This window comes from Bufo gargarizans, chromosome 3 (assembly GCF_014858855.1).
Source record: "Bufo gargarizans isolate SCDJY-AF-19 chromosome 3, ASM1485885v1, whole genome shotgun sequence".
In the NCBI taxonomy this organism is placed as follows: domain Eukaryota; kingdom Metazoa; phylum Chordata; class Amphibia; order Anura; family Bufonidae; genus Bufo; species Bufo gargarizans.
The window spans coordinates 274624396-274649072 of NC_058082.1; positions in this window are offsets into that span (position 1 = coordinate 274624396).

Consider the following 24677-nt stretch of genomic DNA (forward strand, 5'->3'; position numbering starts at 1 on the left):
TGTGGGACAGCAAGCGACATGAGCTGTTTGAAGCTGTCTGTGTCCACCAGCCTAAATGACAGCATTTCATAGGCCAGTAGTTTAGAAATGCTGGCATTCAGGGCCAGGGATCGAGGGTGGCTAGGTGGGAATTTACGCTTTCTCTCAAATGTTTGTGAGATGGAGAGCTGAACGCTGCCGTGTGACATGGTTGAGACGCTTGGTGACGGAGGTGGTGGTGGTGGTTTTGGTGGTACATCCCCTGTTTGCTGGGCGGCAGGTGCCAACGTTCCTCCAGAGGCGGAGGAAGAGGCCGAGGCGGCAGCAGCAGAAGAGGCCGAGGCGGCAGCAGCAGAAGAGGTAGCAGGGGGAGCCTGAGTGACTTCCTTGGTTTTAAGGTGTTTACTCCACTGCAGTTCATGCTTTGCATGCAGGTGCCTGGTCATGCAGGTTGTGCTCAGGTTCAGAACGTTAATGCCTCGCTTCAGGCTCTGATGGCACAGCGTGCAAACCACTCGGGTCTTGTCGTCAGCACATTGTTTGAAGAAGTGCCATGCCAGGGAACTCCTTGAAGCTGCTTTTGGGGTGCTCGGTCCCAGATGGCGGCGGTCAGTAGCAGGCGGAGTCTCTTGGCGGCGGGTGTTCTGCTTTTGCCCACTGCTCCCTCTTTTGCTACGCTGTTGGCTCGGTCTCACCACTGCCTCTTCCTCCGAACTGTGAAAGTCAGTGGCACGACCTTCATTCCATGTGGGGTCTAGGACCTCATCGTCCCCTGCATCGTCTTCCACCCAGTCTTGATCCCTGACCTCCTGTTCAGTCTGCACACTGCAGAAAGACGCAGCAGTTGGCACCTGTGTTTCGTCATCATCAGAGACATGCTGAGGTGGTATTCCCATGTCCTCATCATCAGGAAACATAAGTGGTTGTGCGTCAGTGCATTCTATGTCTTTCACCGCTGGGGAAGGGCTAGGTGGATGCCCTTGGGAAACCCTGCCAGCGGAGTCTTCAAACAGCATAAGAGACTGCTGCATAACTTGAGGCTGAGACAGTTTCCCTGGTATGCATGGGGGTGATGTGACAGACTGATGGGGTTGGTTTTCAGGCGCCATCTGTGCGCTTTCTGCAGAAGACTGGGTGGGAGATAATGTGAACGTGCTGGATCCACTGTCGGCCACCCAATTGACTAATGCCTGTACCTGCTCAGGCCTTACCATCCTTAGAACGGCATTGGGCCCCACCATATATCGCTGTAAATTCTGGCGGCTACTGGGACCTGAGGTAGTTGGTACACTAGGACGTGTGGATGTGGCAGAACGGCCACGTCCTCTCCCAGCACCAGAGGGTCCACTAACATCACCACGACCATGTCCACGTCCGCGTCCCTTACTAGATGTTTTCCTCATTGTTATGGTTCACCACAACAACTAAAATATTATTTGGCCCAATGTATTGTATTCAAATTCAGCGGGATATAAATTTGAGGCCTAGTATTTAGGCGCTGGGTGACCGGTATGGATTTACTAACAGAATTGGACTTGGAAATGCACAGTAGCGTGTGTGTGAAGTTATTCTGAATGACCCTATGTGCACCTTGAATATTATATACCCTTTTAGGGATAGATTTCAAATAGCTCTGATACAGCAGAAACCACTAAATTATGAAATTGCTAAATTGGGAATTGTATTTCAACCCAGAACAAAAAATGTGCTTTGACGGACACTAAATAACTTTCCCAGCCACAACAGGACAGCGGTAACGAGAGATTTAGCGGGATATAAATTTGAGGCCTAGTATTTAGGCGCTGGGTGACCGGTATGGATTTACTAACAGAATTGGACTTGGAAATGCACAGTAGCGTGTGTGTGAAGTTATTCTGAATGACCCTATGTGCACCTTGAATATTATATACCCTTTTAGGGATAGATTTCAAATAGCTCTGATATAGCAGAAACCACTAAATTATGAAATTGCTAAATTGGGAATTGTATTTCAACCCAGAACAAAAAATGTGCTTTGACGGACACTAAATAACTTTCCCAGCCACAACAGGACAGCAGTAACGAGAGATTTAGCGGGATATAAATTTGAGGCCTAGTATTTAGGCGCTGGGTGACCGGTATGGATTTACTAACAGAATTGGACTTGGAAATGCACAGTAGCGTGTGTGTGAAGTTATTCTGAATGACCCTATGTGCACCTTGAATATTATATACCCTTTTAGGGATAGATTTCAAATAGCTCTGATACAGCAGAAACCACTAAATTATGAAATTGCTAAATTGGGAATTGTATTTCAACCCAGAACAAAAAATGTGCTTTGACGGACACTAAATAACTTTCCCAGCCACAACAGGACAGCGGTAACGAGAGATTTAGCGGGATATAAATTTGAGGCCTAGTATTTAGGCGCTGGGTGACCGGTATGGATTTACTAACAGAATTGGACTTGGAAATGCACAGTAGCGTGTGTGTGAAGTTATTCTGAATGACCCTATGTGCACCTTGAATATTATATACCCTTTTAGGGATAGATTTCAAATAGCTCTGATATAGCAGAAACCACTAAATTATGAAATTGCTAAATTGGGAATTGTATTTCAACCCAGAACAAAAAATGTGCTTTGACGGACACCAAATAACTTTCCCAGCCACAACAGGACAGCAGTAACGAGAGATTTAGCGGGATATAAATTTGAGGCCTAGTATTTAGGCGCTGGGTGACCGGTATGGATTTACTAACAGAATTGGACTTGGAAATGCACAGTAGCGTGTGTGTGAAGTTATTCTGAATGACCCTATGTGCACCTTGAATATTATATACCCTTTTAGGGATAAATTTCAAATAGCTCTGATATAGCAGAAACCACTAAATTATGAAATTGCTAAATTGGGAATTGTATTTCAACCCTGAACAAAAAATGTGCTTTGACGGACACTAAATAACTTGCCCAGCCACAACAGTACAGCGGTAATGACAGATTTAGCGGGATATAAATTTGAGGCCTAGTATTTAGGCGCTAGGTGACCGGTATGGATTTAGTGACAGAATTAGACTGGGATATGGCCAAAAAATAACCACACTATTGCTGGTTAAATGCACTTGGTGCCGGGCGCAGCTTGCCCCTGATGTAGTATATGGCCAAAAAATGAACAGACTATTGCTGGTTAAATGCACTTGGTGTGATAGCTTGACCAACCACACTACTGAGGGTTAAATGCACTTGGTGACGGGCGCAGCTTGCCCCTGATGTAGTATATGGCCAAAAAATGAACAGACTATTGCTGGTTAAATGTACTTGGTGACGGGCGCAGCTTGCCCCTGATTTAGTATATGGCCAAAAAATGAACAGACTATTGCTGGTTAAATGCACTTGGTGTGATAGCTTGACCAACCACACTACTGAGGGTTAAATGCACTTGGTGACGGGCGCAGCTTGCCCCTGATGTAGTATATGGCCAAAAAATGAACAGACTATTGCTGGTTAAATGCACTTGGTGACGGGCGCAGCTTGCCCCTGATTTAGTATATGGCCAAAAAATGAACAGACTATTGCTGGTTAAATGCACTTGGTGTGATAGCTTGACCAACCACACTACTGAGGGTTAAATGCACTTGGTGACGGGCGCAGCTTGCCCCTGATGTAGTATATGGCCAAAAAATGAACAGACTATTGCTGGTTAAATGCACTTGGTGACGGGCGCAGCTTGCCCCTGATTTAGTATATGGCCAAAAAATGAACAAACTATGGCTGGTTAAATGCACTTGGTGTGATAGCTTGATCAACCACACTACTGAGGGTTAAATGCACTTGGTGACGGGCGCAGCTTGCCCCTGATGTAGTATATGGCCAAAAAATAAACAGACTATTGCTAGTTAAATGCACTTGGTGTGACAGCTTCACCCTGATGTAGGCTTTAGCCAAAAAACAACCACACCATTGAGGGTTAAATGCACTTGGTGACAGGCGCAGCTTGCCCCTGATGTAGTATATGGCCAAAAAATAAACAGACTATTGCTGGTTAAATGCACTTGGTGTGACAGCTTCACCCTGATGTAGGCTTTAGCCAAAAAACAACCACACCATTGAGGGTTAAATGCACTTGGTCGCAGCTTGTGCTGGCGCACCACAAGACACAAAATGGCCGCCGATCACCCCAGAAAAATGTGACTGACAAACGGTCTGGGCAGCCTAAAAACAGTGAGCAATTGAGTATCAGCAGCTCAATGATCCACAGCTGCAGATCGATCAATAATCAAGTACTTTGGAGGAGTTAATCAGCCTAATCTCGCCCTACTGTCGCAGCCGCAACCTCTCCCTACGCTAATCAGAGCAGAGTGACGGGCGGCGCTATGTGACTCCAGCTTAAATAGAGGCTGGGTCACATGGTGCTCTGGCCAATCACAGCCATGCCAATAGTAGGCATGGCTGTGATGGCCTCTTGGGGCAAGTAGTATGACGCTTGTTGATTGGCTGCTTTGCAGCCTTTCAAAAAGCGCCAAGAAAGCGTCACAAAAGCGCGAAGAAAGCGACGAACACCGAACCCGAACCCGGACTTTTACGAAAATGTCCGGGTTCGGGTCCGTGTCACGGGCACCCCAAAATTCGGTACGAACCCGAACTATACAGTTCGAGTTCGCTCATCCCTACCACCCTCCCCACTTTATGACTGGTCCACTATTTTTGCTTTCGGCCTGGCTGACATCATCATTTATTTGACCTGTCTTCTGAATTGTCAGAAGGAAGGAAAATTAAGACGCACAATGGATCCTGTCTGTTTAGCAGCTGTAAGGCCTGTATGGTCCCATCATAATTGACTTATGATTTGGTAGCCAAAAGCAAGAGTGGGTACAAAACACAAAAGACATGCAAATTTTCTATTCACGTGTCATCTCTGTTTCAGATCCACTCCAGTTTTTTTTGTGCATTAGCAATACTGATGGATTATTGAGCAAATGCTGACCGAGTGAAGGCGTATGCTCCACAGACAGGATCCGTTTTTATGGGTTATTGTTCAGATACGGATCAGAGGAAGGTCAAATTAATCAGTGACGTCAACACAAACTTACTGCTCTGTCAGGAGGCTCTACTTGTTTAAGTGTTTAATAAAATAGGTTCTCTAGACATCTATGTGGAATCCGCTCATGAGGGTTTTAAAGGAGTGCGCTTTTTCTTGACACTAACATGGACCTGTAAGGCTAAGTTCATACTTGAGTTATTTGGTTAATTTTGGCAAATTTAAGTATACTTTCTTATAATTTTAATCAAGTTTTGGTTCAATTTAATATTAAATATTTAATTATTTTACTAATAAATATTACATGTTGCCTAAGACAGGAGAGAATCGGCCAGTCTTTTGTTTATTCAACGACATGGTGTTGCAATGGAGAAAGCATTCCAAGGAAACCCATTCCTCTCCACCTGGAGACTAATCCTGTCAAAATTTCTGCAAGTGCGGTATTAGCTGCTCATCGACCAAGATACTTCTGGGGGAAACCTGCCTGGTATGAAAAGGTCCCCAGTAGCTACAGACAATGAGAAGACAAAGCTTCAAGATAGCTTGGAGCCTGGAAGAGTTGCGAAGTTAGTCAAGATTCAAACCAACCAACCAGATCCCGGTCTCTTCGTCCGGTGAAAACATAATGGGTTCCCAGTCAGCATGGAAATAAAAAGGAGGGCATTCTGTGGTGCACAGAGATGGAGAGGGTCTTCAGATTCCCCCTGCACTACATGGACGTCTCAGAAATGAACTGCTGCTCCCAACAGCAGCTCCTTGGAAGGTCATGGAGCATCCCGGTCATCCGGCATCTATTCGCCACGCTGAAAGATTATTTTGAAAGTGTGTAGAAGCCACACAGGGCCTCCATGCTGCAGATTTATCATGGAGACACTGGATTTTACAATATTACATACTGATGGATTATTAAGCAAATGCTGACCGAGTGAAGGCGGATGATCCACAGACTGGATCCGTTTTTGTGGGTTATTGTTCTGACAGATCAGAGGAAGGGCAAAATAATCAGTGACGTCAACACAAACTCACTGCTGAAACCCTCTCCACTCTGTCCATGGGGGCTCTACTTGTATAAGCGTTTAAAGGGAACCTGTCAGCTGCAAAAGCCATCCCAAACTGCCAACAGTAACTTTAAGTAGCCGACAGTGACTTTCAAATGATGACTTTCTTACTGCATTCTGATGAGGCACAAGTATGAAAAACGATCTTTTATCCTTCATCCGCGCTAATTTCCAGTCAGGCTTGAAGTCAAGGGGGCAGCAGCAGGGTGCAAAAGCAGAGCAGCCATCGCCAAAACAGTTTGCCTGCTACTGGCCACCGCCACCAGGGACTGAGCACACCAAAGGCAGCTTCAAGGAGTTCCCTGGCATGGCACTTCTTCACACAATGTGCTTACGACAAGACCCGAGTGGTTTGCACGCTTTGCCATTAGAGCCTAAAGCGAGGCATTAACGTTCTGAACCTTAGCACAACCTGCATGACCAGGCATCTACATGCGAGACACGGGATGCAGTGGAGTAAGCACCTGCAAAACCAAGAAAGGGCTCAGGCTCCGCCTCTGGAGGAACGTTGGCACTTGCCGCCCAGCAAACAGAGGATGTGCCACCAACAACACCACCTCCGTCACCAAGCATCTCCACCATGTCACACAGAAGCGTTCAGCTCTGCATCTCACAAACCTTTGAGAGAAAGAGTAAATTCCCACCTAGCCACCCTCGATCCCTGGCCATGAATGCCAGCATTTCTAAACTGCTGGCCTTTGAAATGCTGTCATTCAGGCTAGTGGAGACGGACAGCTTCAAACAGCTCATGTCGCCTGCTGTCCCACAGTACGTCGTTCCCAGCCGCCACTACTTCTCCAGGAGAGCCGTGCCCTCCCTGCACAACCAAGTATCGGATAAAATCAAGTGTGCAATGCGCAACGCCATCTGTGGCAAGGTCCACCTAACCACAGATACGTGCACCAGTAAGCACGGCCAGGGACGCTATATCTCCCTAACTGCACACTTGGTAAATGTAGTGGCGGCTGGGCCCCAGGCAGAGAGCTGTTTGGCGCACGTCCTTCTGCCGCTAAGGATCGCAGGGCATCATTCTTTGCGTCCTGTTGCCTCCTCTTCCTACTCGGCTTCCTCCTCCTTTTCTACCACCTCCTCATCCAGTCAGCGACAGACCTTCACCACCAACTTCAGCACAGCCAGGGGTAAATGTCCGCAGGCTGTTCTGAAACTGATGTGTTTGGGGACAGGCCCCACACCGCGCAGGAGTTGTGGCAGGGTATAGAACAACAGACCGACGAGTGGTTGCTGCCAGTGAGCCTCAAGCCCGGCCTGGTGGTGTGCGATAATGGGCGAAATCTCGTTGGAGCTCTGAAACTAGTCGGTTTGACGCACATACCTTGCCTGTCGCATGTACTGAATTTGGTGGTGCAGAGATTACTTAAAAATTACTCCGACATGTCAGAGCTGCTGCATAAAGTGCAGGCCGTCTGTGCGTGCTTCCATTGTTCTCATCCTGCCGCTGCTCGGCTGTCTGCTCTACAGCGTAACTTCGGCCTTCTCGCTGACGGCCTCATATGCGACGTGCACATGCTGGAGAGACTGTGCGAGCAGCAGCAGGCCATAGTGGAGTTTCAGCTGTAGCACGCACCGGTGAGTCGCACTGCGGAACAGCACCACTTCACCACTAATGACTGGGCCTCCATGCGAGACCTGTGTGCGCTGTTGCACTGTTTCGAGTACTCCACCAACATGGCCAGTGGAGATGACGCCCCCAAGTTGCCCACATTTTAACGTGTGCTGACTACTGGGTGGCCACCCTGCTGGATCCCCGTTACAAAGACAATGTGCCATCCTTAATTCCCAGAAGATGCTCGACTACATCGGAAGATGCGCAACTACAGGCGCACGCTGGTAGACGCGCTCCTGAGAGCATTCCCGACTGATGCCGGGGGACAAGTGGAAGCACAAGGCGAAGGCAGGGGAGGAGGAAGAGGTCGCCAACGCAGCTGTGTCAGTGCCAGCACCTCAGAAGGCAGGGTTAGCATCTCCGACATGTGGAAAAGCTTTGTCACCTCGCCACAACAGCCCCAACTGCTGATATGGAGCGTGTTAGCAGGAGGCAGCATTTGAACAACATGGTGGAACAGTACCTGTGCACACGCCTTCACGTACTGACTGATTGTTCTGCCCCATTCAACTTCTGGGTCTCCAAATTGTCCACATGGCCAGAGCTTGCCCTGTATACCTTGGAGGTGCTGGCATGCCCTGCAGCCAGTGTACTCTCTGAACGTGTATTTAGCACGGCAGGAGGCGTCATTACAGACAGATGCAGCCGCCTGTCCACAGCCACCGTGGACAAGCTCACGTTCATTAAAATGAACCAGGCCTGGATCCCAGAAGACTAGTCTGTACCTTGTGCAAGATAGACAGTTCTAACAGCCTCAGCTATTCATCCGTGTACTCAAGTGCACTTATTCCTTATTTTTTTTGTTCCAATATTTTGGGGGATACCCCTATGTAAAAATGCAAAATAACACACATCTGTGTTGGCTACCTATTCCTCCTTCACCGCCGGTTCCACCTAGACCGCCACGTGAGCCTACACGGCCACATCCACCCATTCACCGCCTCCTCAACCTCTTCCTCCTACCTCATTCCTAATTTTTATTTTTTTTAAGGTCTTTTATGTTTTTAAAATTCATTTCCCTATCCACATTTGTTTGCAGAGCATTTGCCGTGCTCTTAAACACATTTTGCTGCCTTTTGCAGCTCTTTCCAGAGCTATTTTGGAGCCATTTTAGCTGCCAAAAGTTCGAGTCCCCATTGATTTCAATGGGGTTTGGGTTCGGAGTCAAGTTCGGGTCAAGTTCGTGTCCCGAACCCGAACTTTTTTTTCAAGTTCGGCTGAAGCTGCCAAAGCCAAACATCCAGGTTTCCGCTCAACTCTAATTCTGTTATATAAAAAACACCCATTTTGGGCTAAATACTTAATTTGCGGCCTGTCTTCATCTGTCAGTGTAAAATTCAAGCATTATATACTGCTGTCATATTCTGTTATTAAAAAAAACTCCCTTTTTGGGCAAAGTACTTAATATTGCAGCCTTTGCATCTGTTATTGTTAAAACGAGTTTTAAATACTTCAATAATTTTCTGGCTTTGAAAAAACACACATTTTTTGTAATACCCTCCATCCAGAGGCCCCCTCTGTCGCATTAGTCAGTGTTTAATTTAAGCTAGAAATACGGCTTTAATTTTCTCGGTTTTAAAAAAAACACCCTTTTTGGGCAAAATACATAATTTTACAGCCCTTGCTGCATCTGTACATGTGAAATTCAAGCGTTATATACTGCTGTCATATTCTGTTATTTAAAAAACACCCAGTTTGGGCAAAATACTTAATTTGCGGCCTTGTCTGCATCTGTCAGTGTGAAATTCAAGCGTTATATACTGCTGTTATATTCTGTTATTCAAAAAACACCCATTTTGGGTAAAATACTTAATATTGCAGTCTTTGCTGCATCTGTGATTGTTAAAAACAAGCTTGAAATGCTTCAATAATTTTCTGGCTTTGAAAACACCAATTTTTTTTGCAATACCCTCCATCTGGGGCCTCTGCCGCATTAGTCAACGTTTAATTTAACTAGAAATACAGCTATAATTTTCTGGGTTTTGAAAAACACCCATTTAGGGCAAAATACTTAATTAGCAGCCTTGTCTGCATCTGTCGGTGTGAGATACATGCTTTAGATACTGCTGTGCTATTCTGGTATTTAAAAAAACACCCATTTTGGGCAAAATACTTAATTTGCGGCCTTGTCTGCATCTGTATGTGTGAAATTCAAGCGTTATATACTGCTGTCATATTCTGGTATTAAAAAAACACCCATTTAGGGCAAAAATCTTAATTTTGAAGCCTTTGCTGCATCTTTCATTGTGAGATACACCCTTTACATACTGCTGTGCTATTCTGGCATTAAATAAACACCTATTTTGGGCAAAAATCTTAATTTGCGGCCTTGTCTGCATCTGTACGTGCGAAATTCAAGCATTATATACTGCTGTCATATTTTGTTATTAAAATAAATTATTCATTTTGGGCAAAAAAATAAATTTGCGGCATTGTCTGCATCTGTCAGTGTCAGATACACGCTTTAGATACAGTTGTGCTATTCTGGTATTAAAAAAACACCCATTTTAGGTAAAAATCTTAATTTTGTAGCCTCTGCTGCATCTGTCATTGTGAGAAACACGCGTTAGATACTGCTGTTCTATTCTGTTATTAAAAAAACACCCATTTTGGGCAAGATCCTAAATTTGAGAAATATGAGGAGAGCATCAAATAAGGGACGTGGCCCCAGTCATGGTGCTGCTGGAGGAGCTCCTGTTGCAGAGAGAGGGCATGGTCGATCTATGCCAGCTACATGCACAAGTGAAACGCCTTCCTCAGGTGGGAGTAGGCGACAGAACCTTTAGCGGTATTTGGTCGGTCCTAATGCGGCTCTAAGAATAGTGAGGCCAGAAAAAGTACAGGCGATAGTAGATTGGGTTGCTGACAGTGCCTCCAGTTCCTTTACATTGTCTCCCACCCAGTCTCCTGCTGAAAGATCAGAGTTGGCACCTGCAGCCGATGTCCATCAGTCTTTCACCTCACCCCCTTGCAAATTAGCCAAGCAGTCTGAGCCCCAAGTTGTGCAGCAGTCTCTTCTGCTTTTTGATAACTCTACTACCAGGGTTTCCAAGGGCCATCCACCTAGCCCTGCCCCAGAAAAGAAGTGGAAGAGATTGAGTGCACCGATGCCCAACCACTTATGTTTCAAGATGAGTACATGGGAGGACCATCGCAGCACGTCTCAGATGATGACAAAACATAGGTGCCAACTGCTGTGGCTTTTGAAAGTGTGCAGACTGACAAGGAGGGCAGGGGTGAAGGCTGGGTGGAAGATGATGTGGAAGAGGATGAGGTCCTCGACCCCACATGGAATCAAGGTCATGCGAGTGACCTGTGTAGTTCGGAGGAAGAGGCGGCGGTCGCACATAGCCACCAGCACAGCAGAAGAGGGAGCAGGGTGCAAAAGCGGAGAGGCTGTCCCCTAGACAGTACGCCTTCTACTGCCCACCGCAACAAGGGACCAAGCACACCAAAGCCAGCTCCAAGGAGTTCCCTGGCGCGGCAGTTCGTCAGACAATATGCTGACAACATAACGCGCGTGCAATCAGAGCCTGAAGCGAGGCATACACGTTCTAAACCTGAGCACAACATGCATGACCAGGCATCTAAGTGCAAATCACGAGCTGCAGTGGAGTAGATACGAGCTGCAGGAGGAGTAGCAGGCTCCTCCTGCTTCCTCTTCTGCTGCAGTCTCGGCCTCTTCATCCACCTCTGGAGTGACAGTGCCACCTGCCACCCCGCAAACAGAGGATCTGCCAGCAACACCACTATCTGGGTCACCAAGCATCTCCACAATGTCCCACGGAAGCGTTCATCTCTCCATCTCCGAAACACTGGAGCGGAAGGGGAAGTACCCCCCTAACCACCCGCGACTCCTGGCACTGAATGCCAGCATTTCAAAATTACTGGCCTTTGAAATGCTGCCATTCGATCTGGTGGAGACAGATAGTTTTAAAAGCCTTATGGCGGTGGCTGTCCCACAGTATGTCCTGCCCAGCCACCACTACTTTTCCAGGCGTGCCATGACTTCCCTGCACAACCAAGTGGGGGACAAAATCAGGTGTGGCATCGCCATCTGTGGCAAGGTGCACCTCACTACGGTTACGTGGACCAGTAAGCAAGGTCAGGAACGTTATATCTCCATAACAGCACACTGGGTAAATGCAGTGGCAGCTGGGACTGTGGCGGATAGCACTTCGAAGCATGTTTCCACCACCAAGGATTGCAGGGCGCTCCAGTTTGCCTACTGGCTCCTAATCCGGTCAGTGTAACACCTTCACGACCAACTTCAGCACAGCCAGGGGTAAATGACAGCAGGCAGTTTTAAAACTTATCTGTTTGGGAGACAAACCCCACACAGCGCAGGAGCTGTGGATGGGCCTTGAACAACAGACCGATAAGTGGTTGGTGCCAGTGAGCCTCTCATAGCAGCTCTGGGACTAGCCGGTTTAACGCACATCCCTTGCCTGGCTCATGTGCTGAATTTGGTGGTGCAGAGGTTCCTTAAAAGCTACACCGATATGTCAGAGCTGCTGCATAAAGTTTGGGCCGTCTGTGCGTGCTCGCTTGTCAGCGCTGAAGCGTAACTTTAGCCTTCCCGCTCACCGACTCATAGGCGACGTGCCCACAAGGTGGAACTAGACCTTGCACATGCTGGCCAGACTGTGCAAGCAGCAGCAGGCGATAGTGGAGTTTCAGCTCAGGTGAGTTACTCTGCGGAACAGCACCACTTCACCACCAATGACTGGGATTCCATGCGAGACCTGTGGCTCCGAGGGTGGATACCTGCACCCACAAACACCAGGTACACAATTGTCCAGCCAGGGCACAGTTCTGGAGGATGACGAGGTGGAGGAGATGGAGGAGGAGGAACCATGTTCACAGCAGGGTGGCACCCAGACCAGCTCATAGCCATCACTGGGGCGGGATACAGAGGACACAGACAATACACCTCCCACAGAGGGCAGCTTTTCGTTGCCTCTGGGCAGCCTGGCACACATGAGCGATTAGATGCTGCAGTGTCTCCACAATGACCGCTGAGTTGCCCACATTCTAACTTGTGCTGATTACTGGGTGGCCACACTGCTGGATCCCCGTTACAAGGACAACGTACCGTCCTTAATCACTGGAGCGTGATCATAAGATGCGCGAGTACAAGCACACACTGGTAGATGCGCTGCTGATGGCATTCCCATCTTACAGCTGGGGCACAATGGAAGCAGAAGGAGGCAGAAAAGGTCACCAACACAGCTGGGGCACCGCCAGCACCTCAGAAGGCAGACTTAGCATGGCTGTAATGTGGAAAATCTTTGTCAGCATGCCACAACCAGCTGATATGGAACGTCTTAGCAGGGGCAGCATTTCAGAAACATGGTGGAGCAGTATGTGTGCACACGCCTACACTTACTGAATGACGGGTCTTCAACTTCGGGTCTTCAAATTGGGCACATGGCCTGAGCTTGCCCTTTACGCCTTGGAGGTGCTGGCCTGCCCTGCAGTCAAGGTATTATCTGAACGTGTGTTTAGCAGGCAGGGGGTGTCATCACAGACAAGCGCAGCCGCCTGTCCACAGCCAATGTGGACAAGCTCATGTTCATTAAAATGAACCAGGCATGGATCCCACCTTGTGCAGAATAGACATGTATACCGACCTTAACCAGCCATTGTTATACTACAGCGCCATTGCTCATTCTTGTATTTTGGATATTTCTCTTTTGGAGTGTAAAAATTAAAACCAAAAAACAGTGTTGGCTACCTCGCCCTCCTCCACCGCCGCTTCCACCTACACCTCTACATCCACCGCCTCCTCAAACTCCTACTCCATATGGACCTCCACATTTTTGGGTGAAATTCACAAATTTTTGGGTGTGATATACCACTGCTATACTTAGTAGACAGGTAAAAGGAAAATCACAAATTTGTCTGTTACATTTTCAGGTGTAATTCACCAATTTTTGGCTGTGATAAAACCCTGCTCTACCTAGTTGACAGCTTAATAAATTTCACAAAATTTTCTGTTACATTCTTGGGTGACATTTTAAAATTTTTCCGTGAATAAACCCCTGCTCTGCATAGGTGACAGGGACATACATTTCTAAAATTCGTCTTTAATTGGCCCTTTCCTATTGTTTTAATAACTTGTCCTACATTTCTGCTCCATCCCATTGCAGCCATTGACCTCCCTTGGATGAGGTCTCCCTTTCTCACGCTTCCTCTCCGGCGTGAAACCCTGATTCGCCGATAACTGTGATCAACATGTTAGGCTCAGAAAAGAACATCGAAAGTTGATAGAGAAGATATCCAAATGGATCATGGACGTCTCAGGGACGTGCGATCAGGCAGAAGTTATCTAGAGTCAGCAGGGCCTCTCCTGGCTAACATTTCCAAATCCTAAATTCCCCAGTGACATTCCCTATAATTCTTTTTTTAATCATTCCAATAACAGGGCATCTTAAGAGTCCTGTATTGTTATTTATCGTCACTACCTTCCCGAGTCGGGAGTGGGTAATTGCCGCACGCCCTCTCCTTAACTTAGAAGCTTATGCTTCAATACTTTGTCCCACATTTCCACTCAATTACATATAATTTTTTCCTTTGGATGTGGTATGCCTTTTTCAGGCTCCCTTTCTGGCCTGGAACCCTGATTCCCCGCCACCCGTGATCACCATGGGAGGCGCATAAAAGAACATTGAAAGTTTATAGAGAAGATATCCAATTGGATCGTAGACATCACATGGACGTGCGACATGGTGGAGCAGTATGTGTGCACACACCTACACGTACTGAATGACGGGTCTGCCCCCTTCAACTTCTAGGTCTCAAAATTGGGCACATGGCCTGAGCTTGCCCTTTACACCTTGGAGGTGCTGGCCTGCCCTGCAGACAGTGTATTGTCTGAACGTGTGTTTAGCATGACTGGAGGGGGTTAGCACAGGTTATATTTCCTAATATTTTGGGGTGTACCCTAATTTAAAAAAAGATAAATAAATTTAAAACTAAAAAGCAGTGTAGGCTACCTCCTCCACCGCCACTTTCACCTACACCGCCACATCCTCCGTCTCCTCAACCTCCTACTCCATATGGACCTGGTCCTCCTAGATCAAGATTATAATTTTTTATTTAAAGTTAATTTAAAGTTAAAATTTCCCTATCCACATTTGTTTTCAGAGCACTTGCCATGCTCTCAACCACATTTTGCTGGCATTTGCAGCCCTCTAGCCCTTTCCATGACATTTTTACAGCCATTTTAGTGCTCAAAAGTTCGGGTCTCTATTGACTTCAATGGGGCTCGGGTTTCGGGGTCAAGTTCGGGTCCTGAACTTGTACTTTTTTGTGAATTTTGGCCAAACCTGTCGAACCCGAACATCCAGGTGTCCCCTCAACTCAACCATTGACATTTTTGTGGGAGTATATCTACCTTTGTTGTTGTATATTCACAGCTAAGACAATAACCTGCCAAAAGGTATGATCCACAATAATGGTATAAAGGATAAGTATTATTCACAGATTACCACCTTTGAAATATAGCCTTTATTTTAATCATATTAAAATTAGATACCCCCCAAAATATCAAAGTAAGAAAAATAAACAAAAGTTAAAAAAAACAGTCCTAATAAGATAGTGAAATTATGGATGTAGATAGGTTTCTTGTTTGGACACAGTCGATTCGGTCTCACCCAAGTGATGTTGTTATAGGTGGAGACCAATATATTTTCTGGGACTCTGTCCCTGAGTCTCGCCCTATTCTCAATGTCCTGTCTACAAGACGGAATGGCTGCCCCGATAGGGGCGATCCCGTATCAGGAACCTCCTGTATTGCCCTGGGCTGGTCCTGATAGGGAAATGGAAGGCCTATAAATGGGCTAGCTAACTACCAAAAACACAAAAAGTAATAAACAATGTATATAGTACCACCATGAATATAGCAGCCAACACCAATAATTATCAACTCCTATAATCAGACCTAAACATCAGGGCCTTAATTTTTGCCCCTACTTAATTTATAACTCTTGATGACCCTGTTTTAACACGTTTCGCCCCTTCAATTGCAGGGCTCCTCAGGGGACATCTAATTATATAATACGAGAATCTAGATGAATAGAAAATATCTCTACTTCAGATGATCATAACTGGATTTGAGAAATACAAAAACACTGCATGATAGCAACAATAGTTGTAGTCACCTCCTCTCCCCATCCATGTATACAACAAATCTTTTGTCCAAGCAAGAAAAGCCACTTTTGTATTGGAAAAGTATCAACTCACATTTATGCCCAGCAATCACATAGTTAAATAGTTAGATTGTTAAATACTTGCGTGCCCTATGTGAGTAGTTTGAGCGGTGGGCAGTGTCCCAAAGGTAGATTAGTTGGCGATAGTCTGCCTCATGGATCCAAGACAAAATTGGCGATGGTCTACTTCCTAAATGAGGAGGAGGTCTTGATGGGCCTGAAAATGATGGAGTGGCGCGTTTATGTGCGCAATGCTCTGAATTTGTAGTGCCCGCTCGAAAGCAGTCGTGTCATGCGACCACTTCATTCACGTGACCATCACTCAGTCACATGATCGCTATGCTGTCAGATGTCAGTCGCATAAGCGGTCACGTGATCGAAAAAGGCTCACATGACCTCTTTTTGAAGGATCTGACCTTATTTAAATGAGTTAATACAGTTGGGAGGGGACAATAAAACTGGGGAGAGCTGTCAAGGTATAAAGCAAGTTCTGCGATACTGCAGTAATTTCGCCTGGGAGCTACATGGATGGAGGGAAGAACTTAATAACAAAAATACATCAAACATAGTTATGGGGATATTTCAAAAGACCCAAAAGGGCACAAAAGAACTGTACAAGAAAGATGGTTTGCATCTTTCTCTCAAGGGAACGAATGAACAGTTCAAAGTATTTGCTAAGGATAACTAGGAAAGGGGAGCAAAAGAGTGATAATCCAGCAGTCCGACTGCCCCCCGGAACAATGCCAGAAGATGCCAGTAGCACATAGGTTAAGAAATGACAAGCTTACAGTCTTGTCTACAAATGCTCGCAGTTTAGGGAATAAGATCAATGAACTTGAGTCTATAATAGCATCTGAGAATATAGATTTAGTGGCTGTTACGAGACATGGTTCAATGGGAGTAATGACTGGGATATAACAAAACCAGGGTTCTCTCTATATAGGAAAGACAGAAAAGGCAAAAAGGGGGAGGGGTAGCCCTGTATGTGAAAGATAGCATAAAATCTAATTTAATAAAAGTTAGCTAGACCAATTTTGAGTCAGTTTGGGCTATGTTGCAGCTTGATAATCATAAGGTAACTCATGTAGGTGTGATATATAGACCACCTGATTATAGGAGTTGATACTTATTGGTGGCGGTTGCTATATTCATGGTGGTACTATATACATTGTTTATTATTTTTTGTGGTTTTGTTAGTTAGGTAGCACATTTATACTACTAGGCCTTCCACTTCCCTATCAGGACCAGCCCAGGGCAATACAGGAGGTTCTTGATACGGGATCGCCCCTATCGGGGTGGCCATTCCATCTTGTAGGCAGGGCTTTTAGAATAGGTTGAGACTCTCCACCTATAAAAGCATCACTTGGGTGAGACCAAATCGACTGTGTCCAAACAAGAAACCAGTCTACAGCCATAATTTCACTATCTTATTAGTTTTTTTGACTTTTGTTTATTTTTCTTTCTTTGATATTTTGGGGGGTATCTCATTTTAACATGATTGAAATAATGGCTAAATTTCAATGGTGGTAATCTGTGAATACTACCTCTGTTGTTTGCTTTTTTTTTTTTTTCAATAAATTGTTTGACATGAGGAAATCAACATGCATGCTTCTACTTAAGTGCCCTACTTTCATGATAATATCCTGTAGTGTGAACTTTTTACGGTTTCCATAAATTTTACCAGAAAGCCAAATATCCCTAACTTTTTGTGAGAAGTGTGTATGCGATTTCAGACTGATAGAAAGATCAGAGGCACATGTACCATAAATTCTTAAGGAACACAATGTTACCATGTTAGCCAAATCTATATCAGTAAATAACACTTTCATAGGTCATATGTACACTGTCACAGCCTTACCTTGAAGTATTTTAGATAACTGTTTTATTTCTGTTAATGTTTTTCCATTAGAGGCCAGATTTTGACAGAGATACAGTGCCATAAATTCTGGATTATATTAGTGAACGTAAACTCATGGAAACATAAAATCTGAGCGCTGTGAGAACGGTTTCTTGTTGTGTATAGCAACCAGAGTTCAGCTTTCATTCAGAATATAAATCATAGACAGGATCCATTACTATTCTTGTGCATAGACCTTTGTCAATTTGAAGTATCAAAAATCCTGCACCAGATTTTTCACTAGAATTCATTTCTTGGGCAAAAAATGGTCCATGTGCCAGAATTTTGTCTGTGTGCCAAAAATATTGTCCATGCACCAACTGTCTAGTAGGGTGTTTCATTTTGTAATGTGAAAAAATAAAATGTTAAATTGTTGCAGACTTTGCTTACGCCCTGATATAAAAGATATATATGCCAAATTTCAAGAAGGCTGGATAATATTTAGAGATTGTACACTTTGATCAGTTTTGTAAAAGTAGTAAAAAAATGTGATTTCTCAATGTTAATTACTTTTAATGGGAAAACTAGAAATCATAAACTTAAAATAATATTAAAACTAGACACTAAGGCTACTTTCACACTGGTGTTTTGGCTTTCCATTTGTAAGATCCATTAACTGCTCTCACAAGCGGTCCAAAACGGATCAGTTTGGCACTAGTGCATTCTGAATGGAAAAGGATCCGCTCAGAATGCGGTTTGCATCAGTTTGCCTCCGTTCCGTCTCTATTCCGCTTTGGAGGCGGACATGGATATGTTAAAGATAATGCAAACGGATCCGTTCTGAACGGATGCAGACAGTTGTATTATCTGAACGGATCTGTCTGTGCAGATCCATGACAGATCCGCACCAAACGCAAGTGTGAAGTAGCCTAAGATTAGTAGGTAGTATGATAGGCAAAACATGTGTTATATTAATCAACTTTGAATGATGCAATCCCTTCTTTTGTTAGCTTTGTGACGACTTTTCTGTGATGCTCTACTACCCTCAACAAGAGTTTTTTTGTTGTTTCTCCCTGACCAATTTGTTAAGCTTTTTTATCAGAGCAATTCCTATTTCTGCGGTATCATTGACCACTTTAAGAGCGTTCACATGGCTTCTTAGAGAATCACTGCAGTATTCTGTCACGTCGTGGATCCAAAACTATTCGACGAACGTCTTTATTTTATTAGTAATAAAATGGCTCAGGTCTTTCCTTCAAAAACTAGGTTTACCCTCTAATCGTTTCATTTCCTTTTTCATTGCAGGTTTTGTTTCAAAATTTTTTGTCATATTTTCCTCAGCAGCCTGAGTAATACGTTTATCCAAAAAAGCCAATCCTATGTTTCTGACAGATACCAAAGGTGTCTCTTAGCAACTGTGAATGCACTTTTTTTAATGTCTGCATCTGGGTAAGTGCTCAGAAGCTGAAGCATATCCAAATCATTCTTTGGAGCCCATCGACTTACAATTGCCTCATGCCAAAAGCGAACATATATGAGGCTGACAAAATGTGCAAACCATTTCTTTCCTTACAATTCTCGTTGAGGAATATTCAACTGTTTAGTGAAGAGGACAATTTTAAGTGCATGTATTGCCTTTGTCATCCACCTAGCTTGATGCAGAGGCCCTGGGATCCGGAAACTGAAGTCGTTTTTAGACCAACCTCCTAGATACAGGGGTGAGAGTTGTAATAAAAGTAATCAATGTGTGCAACCCCTAAATATTATCACAGGGACTGTGATCACTGGGACTCGGGGCGTAAGCAAAGTCATGTGAAAATCACATCTTTGGAAAAATGAAACACCCTACTGTCTAGTCTCGGTTTACGCCACCCATAAATTGGTATAGTTTCACTCCATAAATGTGCCAAGATAGTGATGCATTATTGGTGCATGTACAGTCGTGGCCCAAAATTTTGAGAATGACACAAATATTAGTTTTCACAAAGTTTGCTGCTAAACTGCTTTTAGATCTTTGTTTCAGTTGTTTCTGTGACATAGTGAAATATAATTACACGCACTTCATACGTTTCAAAGGCTTTTATCGCCAATTACATGACATTTATGCAAAGAGTCAGTATTTGCAGTGTTGGCCCTTCTTTTTCAGGACCTCTGCAATTCGACTTCTGGGCCAATTCCTGACTGATAGCAACCCATTCTTTCATAATTACTTCTTGGAGTTTGTCAGAATTAGTGGGTTTTTGTTTGTCCACCCACCTCTTGTGGATTGACCACAAGTTCTCAATGGGATTAAGATCTTGGGAGTTTCCAGGCCATGGACCCAAAATGTCAACGTTTTTGTCCCCGAGCCACTTAGTTATCACTTTTGCCTTATGGCACGGTGCTCCATCGTGTTGGAAAATGCATTGTTCTTCATCAAACTGTTTTTAGATAGTTGGAAGAAGTTGCTGTTGGAGGGTGTTTTGGTACCATTCTTTATTCATGGCTGTGTTTTGGGGCAAAATTGTGAGTGAGATCACTCCCTTGGATGAGAAGCAACCCCACACATGAATGGTCTCAGGATGCTTTACTGTTGGCATGACACAGGACTGATGGTAGCGCTCACCTTTTCTTCTCCGGAATAAACCATTTTCCTGATGCCCCAAACAATCGGAAAGAGGCTTCATCGGAGAATATGACTTTGCCCCAGTCCTCAGCAGTCCATTTACCATATTTTCTGCAGAAGATCAATCTGTCCCTGATGTTTTTTTTGGAGAGAAGTGGCTTCTTTGCTGCCCTTCTTGACACCAGGCCATCTTCCAAAAGTCTTCGCCTCACTGTGTGTACAGATGCGCTCACACCTGCCTGCTGCCATTCCTGAGCAAGCTCAGCACTGGTGGCACTCCGATCCTGCAGCTGAATCCTCTTTAGGAGACAATCCTGGCGCTTGCTAGACTTTCTTGGAGGCCTTAAGCCTTTTTAACAAGAATTGAACCTCTTTCCTTGAAGTTCTTGATGATCCTATAAATTGTTGATTGAGGTGCAATCTTAGTAGCAACAATATCCTTGCCTGTGAAGCCATTTTTATGCAACGCAATGATGGCTGCACGCGTTTCTTTGCAGGTCACCATGGTTAACAATGGAAGAACTATGATTTCAAACATCACCCTCCTTTTAACAGGTCAAGTCTGCCATTTTAACCCAATCAGCCTGACATAATGATCTCCAGCCTTGTGCTTATCAACATTCTCATCTCAGCAGGTCCTTTAATGACAGCAATTAAATGCAGTGGAAAGGTTTTTTGGGGATTAGGTTAATTTTTATGGCAAAGAAGGACTATGCAATTCATCTGATCACTCTTCATAACATTCTGGAGTATATGCAAATTACTATTATAAAAACTTAAGCAACAACTTTTCCAATTTCCAATATTTATGTAACTGTGGAAAAAACATGCTTTTGCCTGCTCATCAGAGGAGGTAAGAGCTGCATTTACATCATTAGTCTTAATTGTGGTCTATATCTGATACTGCATTCCCATAGTGCAAGTGCAAGATTTTTAAAGAATAAAAAGGTTTATTTTGGAAGACAATAAGGTGCCTCAAAAAGGCACCATATGGCAACACGCCAAGTACTTAGCCTGTAATAATGCTACGAGGCACTGTACTGTATATGATCCAAGCATCCAGTACTGACATCTACATGTGCATTAATAAAGGAGACAATCAGCAGTAAACGAATTTATAGTATATGTATTCTGTCAGTGAGACAACCAGAGGGGAGATGGCAATATGGTAGCAGCCAGCGGGGGGCGAAGCTAGCCGCGAGCCTAGATGGACGCCTGATCTCAGAGCTCCTCACGGACGCCGCTTCCAATATTTATGCAATTCTCAAAACTTTTGGCCACAACTGTAGATGTATTTTCCTTTTCCCACAAAGCCCCACCCTGTCCCGCAGAGCATGCATGCCAGGTTTTTTTGGCACACAATGCGCCAAAAAACGGTCACATTTTCAATAGTAAATCTACCTCACTGTTTTAGTACATAGGCCCCTGCCCTGTCTGGCTGTTTCCTATATGTTAAAGATGTTGTCCAGCCATGTAATTTTTTAAAAGGCTCTCCATGTAGTAGACCTTCCTGGTCCATCTTAAAGGGATTCTGCACTTTGTTTAAACGGATGATCGGCGGGGGTCCGACACCCGGGACCCCTGCCGTTCAGCTGTTTGAGAAGGCAGAGGCACTCCAGCAGCGGTGCGGCCTTCTCACTGTTTACCGCTGGCCCAGTGACGTCACGACTTGTATGAACTGGCCTGGGCGGGGCTAAGCTCTATTCAAGGGAACGTAACTTAGCCGCGCCCAGGCCAGTGATACTAGTCGTGATGTCACTCGGCCAGCGGTAAACAGTGAGAAGGCCGCGGCGCTGCTGGAGCGCCGCTGCCTTGTCTAACAGCTGATCGGCGGGGGTCCCAGGTGTCAGACGCCTGCCAATCAGAAGCTGATAATCTATCCAGAGGATAGACCATCAGTTTAAACAAAGTGCAGGACCCCTTTAACCCACAATAAAAGACTCACCTCAGCCTGTGGCTGGTTGAGCTGTTATTTCCTGCAGGTCAAAAGGGACCAGAGAGTTGAAAGCTTGATGGGGGGCCATGAAGCATCAGAACAGGAATCAGTAAGGTGAGTATGACTTGTTTTATCATTTTACACCAGGCAGAGTTTTATATGCTGTATTTTTAGTTTGAAACTGCAGGACGACCCATATACTTTTGACATCGTTCTATATAACTTGATCAGTCACGTTATGAAGTCTAATAGAGGCTTGTAACAATTGTTTCCTCTTGTTCCTTTAACTGATTTGACACAAATTGAGGAAATGTTATTCAAACAGTCTTGATGTGTTGATATAAACAAATATAAATTGAATCTTGAAATCACAAAGCCTCACCTAGACCTTTTATTCATATCCCTACAGAACAAAAACAGGGAGGAAGGCAGATGTTCCTCTCATTCTGAAAGATCTTGAGGTTTTCTCAGCATTCAAGACGTGATTCTTGATTAGCTGAGGTTCCGGAATTTCAATTACTGACCAGAAGGCACCAAGAAAAAAAATCCTCATGCCCAATCTTATTGCCTTGGTCTCCAAAGACTCTCCACCTTCATGGCTCGTACGAGTGCAGTGAAACCTTGAGCTGCCTCTGTGTCCGATTCAGGAGCCAGGAAAAAGTGCTGAGTGTGGCTTTGGTTTACCCTTCCCTGTTTGACTGTCTGCAGATAAAAATCGTAAATTGTAAATTTATTGAGCAGTTCGTTCCAGGGGAAAAATGTGTAATGAAATCGACTATATAAATTATGAACACGCTTTTATTTCTCAGAAGTCAGCTTGAATTATTAACCCTTTCAGCATTACTTAACTTAGATGAAGTGTCAGCAAGTAAACATGCATATTTTATTGTAGGGTATTAGAGAGAGTACTTGTTTCCATATAGTTTGTTACATAATATTGTAAATCACTGCTTTAACTGTCCATAGATGTCATGGGGTTTCATTCAATTATTGTCTATGGTGACAAAAAGGTGGAAGGATGTGATTACTGAAATGTTTTGAACTGTGGAAAAAACATGCTTTTGCCTGCTCATCAGAGGAGGTAAGAGCTGCATTTACATCATTAGTCTTAATTGTGGTCTATATCTGATACTGCATTCCCATAATGCCTAAGTGCAAGTGCAAGATTTTTAAAGAATAAAAAGGTTTAATTTGGAAGACAATAAGGTGCCTCAAAAAGGCACCATATGGCAACACGCCAAGTACTTAGCCTGTAATAATGCTACGAGGCACTGTACTGTATATGATCCAAGCATCCAGTACTGACATCTACATGGGCATTAATAAAGGAGACAATCAGCAGTAAACAAATTTATAGCATATGTTTTCTGTCAGTGAGAAAACCAGAGGGGAGATGGCAATATGGTAGCAGCCAGCCGTCCTTGGGGGATGCCATACGCAAGGAACCTGTGATTTCAGCTAAATAAATGACCCCCAGTGGGCATATAAGATGACTATGTGGCACTTATTAAAATAGCCTTTGTTACAATCCTGCACGGTTATCTATATTTCTTAATGTATGCCCCCTTGTTTATAAAGTCTTTTGTACTGTCCACACAGAGGTCTTGTCCATGAAATGGCTGCTGATGGAGGGTCATGTGATCAGGTAATTCATCTCCATGTGATGTCTCCTTTGTACAAATACACTGCACCTGCCATCTGTACTTGTCCTGTTGGGAGTTTAGTGGACGGTACAGTGTGTTTGAGTGGAGAAGACCTCACATGGAGGTGATTTGCCTGGTCACATGACCCTCCATCGGCGGCCATTTTATTGACAAGATCCCTGTGGACAGCACAAAGGATTAAAAAAGCGGGAATACGATACCTATCAAATATTTAAAAAATGGCGCAGAATTTCAATAAGGACTATATTAGTAAGGACTTATAATCATCTTACAAACACAGTGGTCAACAGTAACCAGAAAGTGGCCAAGTTAAATACTTGCTACGTTCCCTTTAAGTTCCACTTCTACCTTAAAGGGTCAGCATGGCCCAGTTCTGTATGTTCTTTGGTCTCCTTTATCCTGTAGTGATTCAGATTCGTGTTTGCCCAGCTCTTGCCTATATAGTGCCTATAGTGCTGCAGTTGTATCCCAGCGCAGCGTGTGATCAGGCATCATGGTGGTACTGTATATTATCTGCGGACAGCAGGTAAAACGACTTCATTATGTTACTGCAAAGATAAGAATCACCACTATATGGTCGTTGATCCAGGGAGTTATTCTGATTGCCTGATTGGAGTCGGGAAGGAATTTTTATCCCCTAAAGTGGGGAAAATTGGCTTCTACCTCACAGTTTTTTTTTTTGCCTTCCTCTGGACCAACTTGCAGGATATCAAGCTGAACTGGATGGACAGATGTCTTTTTTCA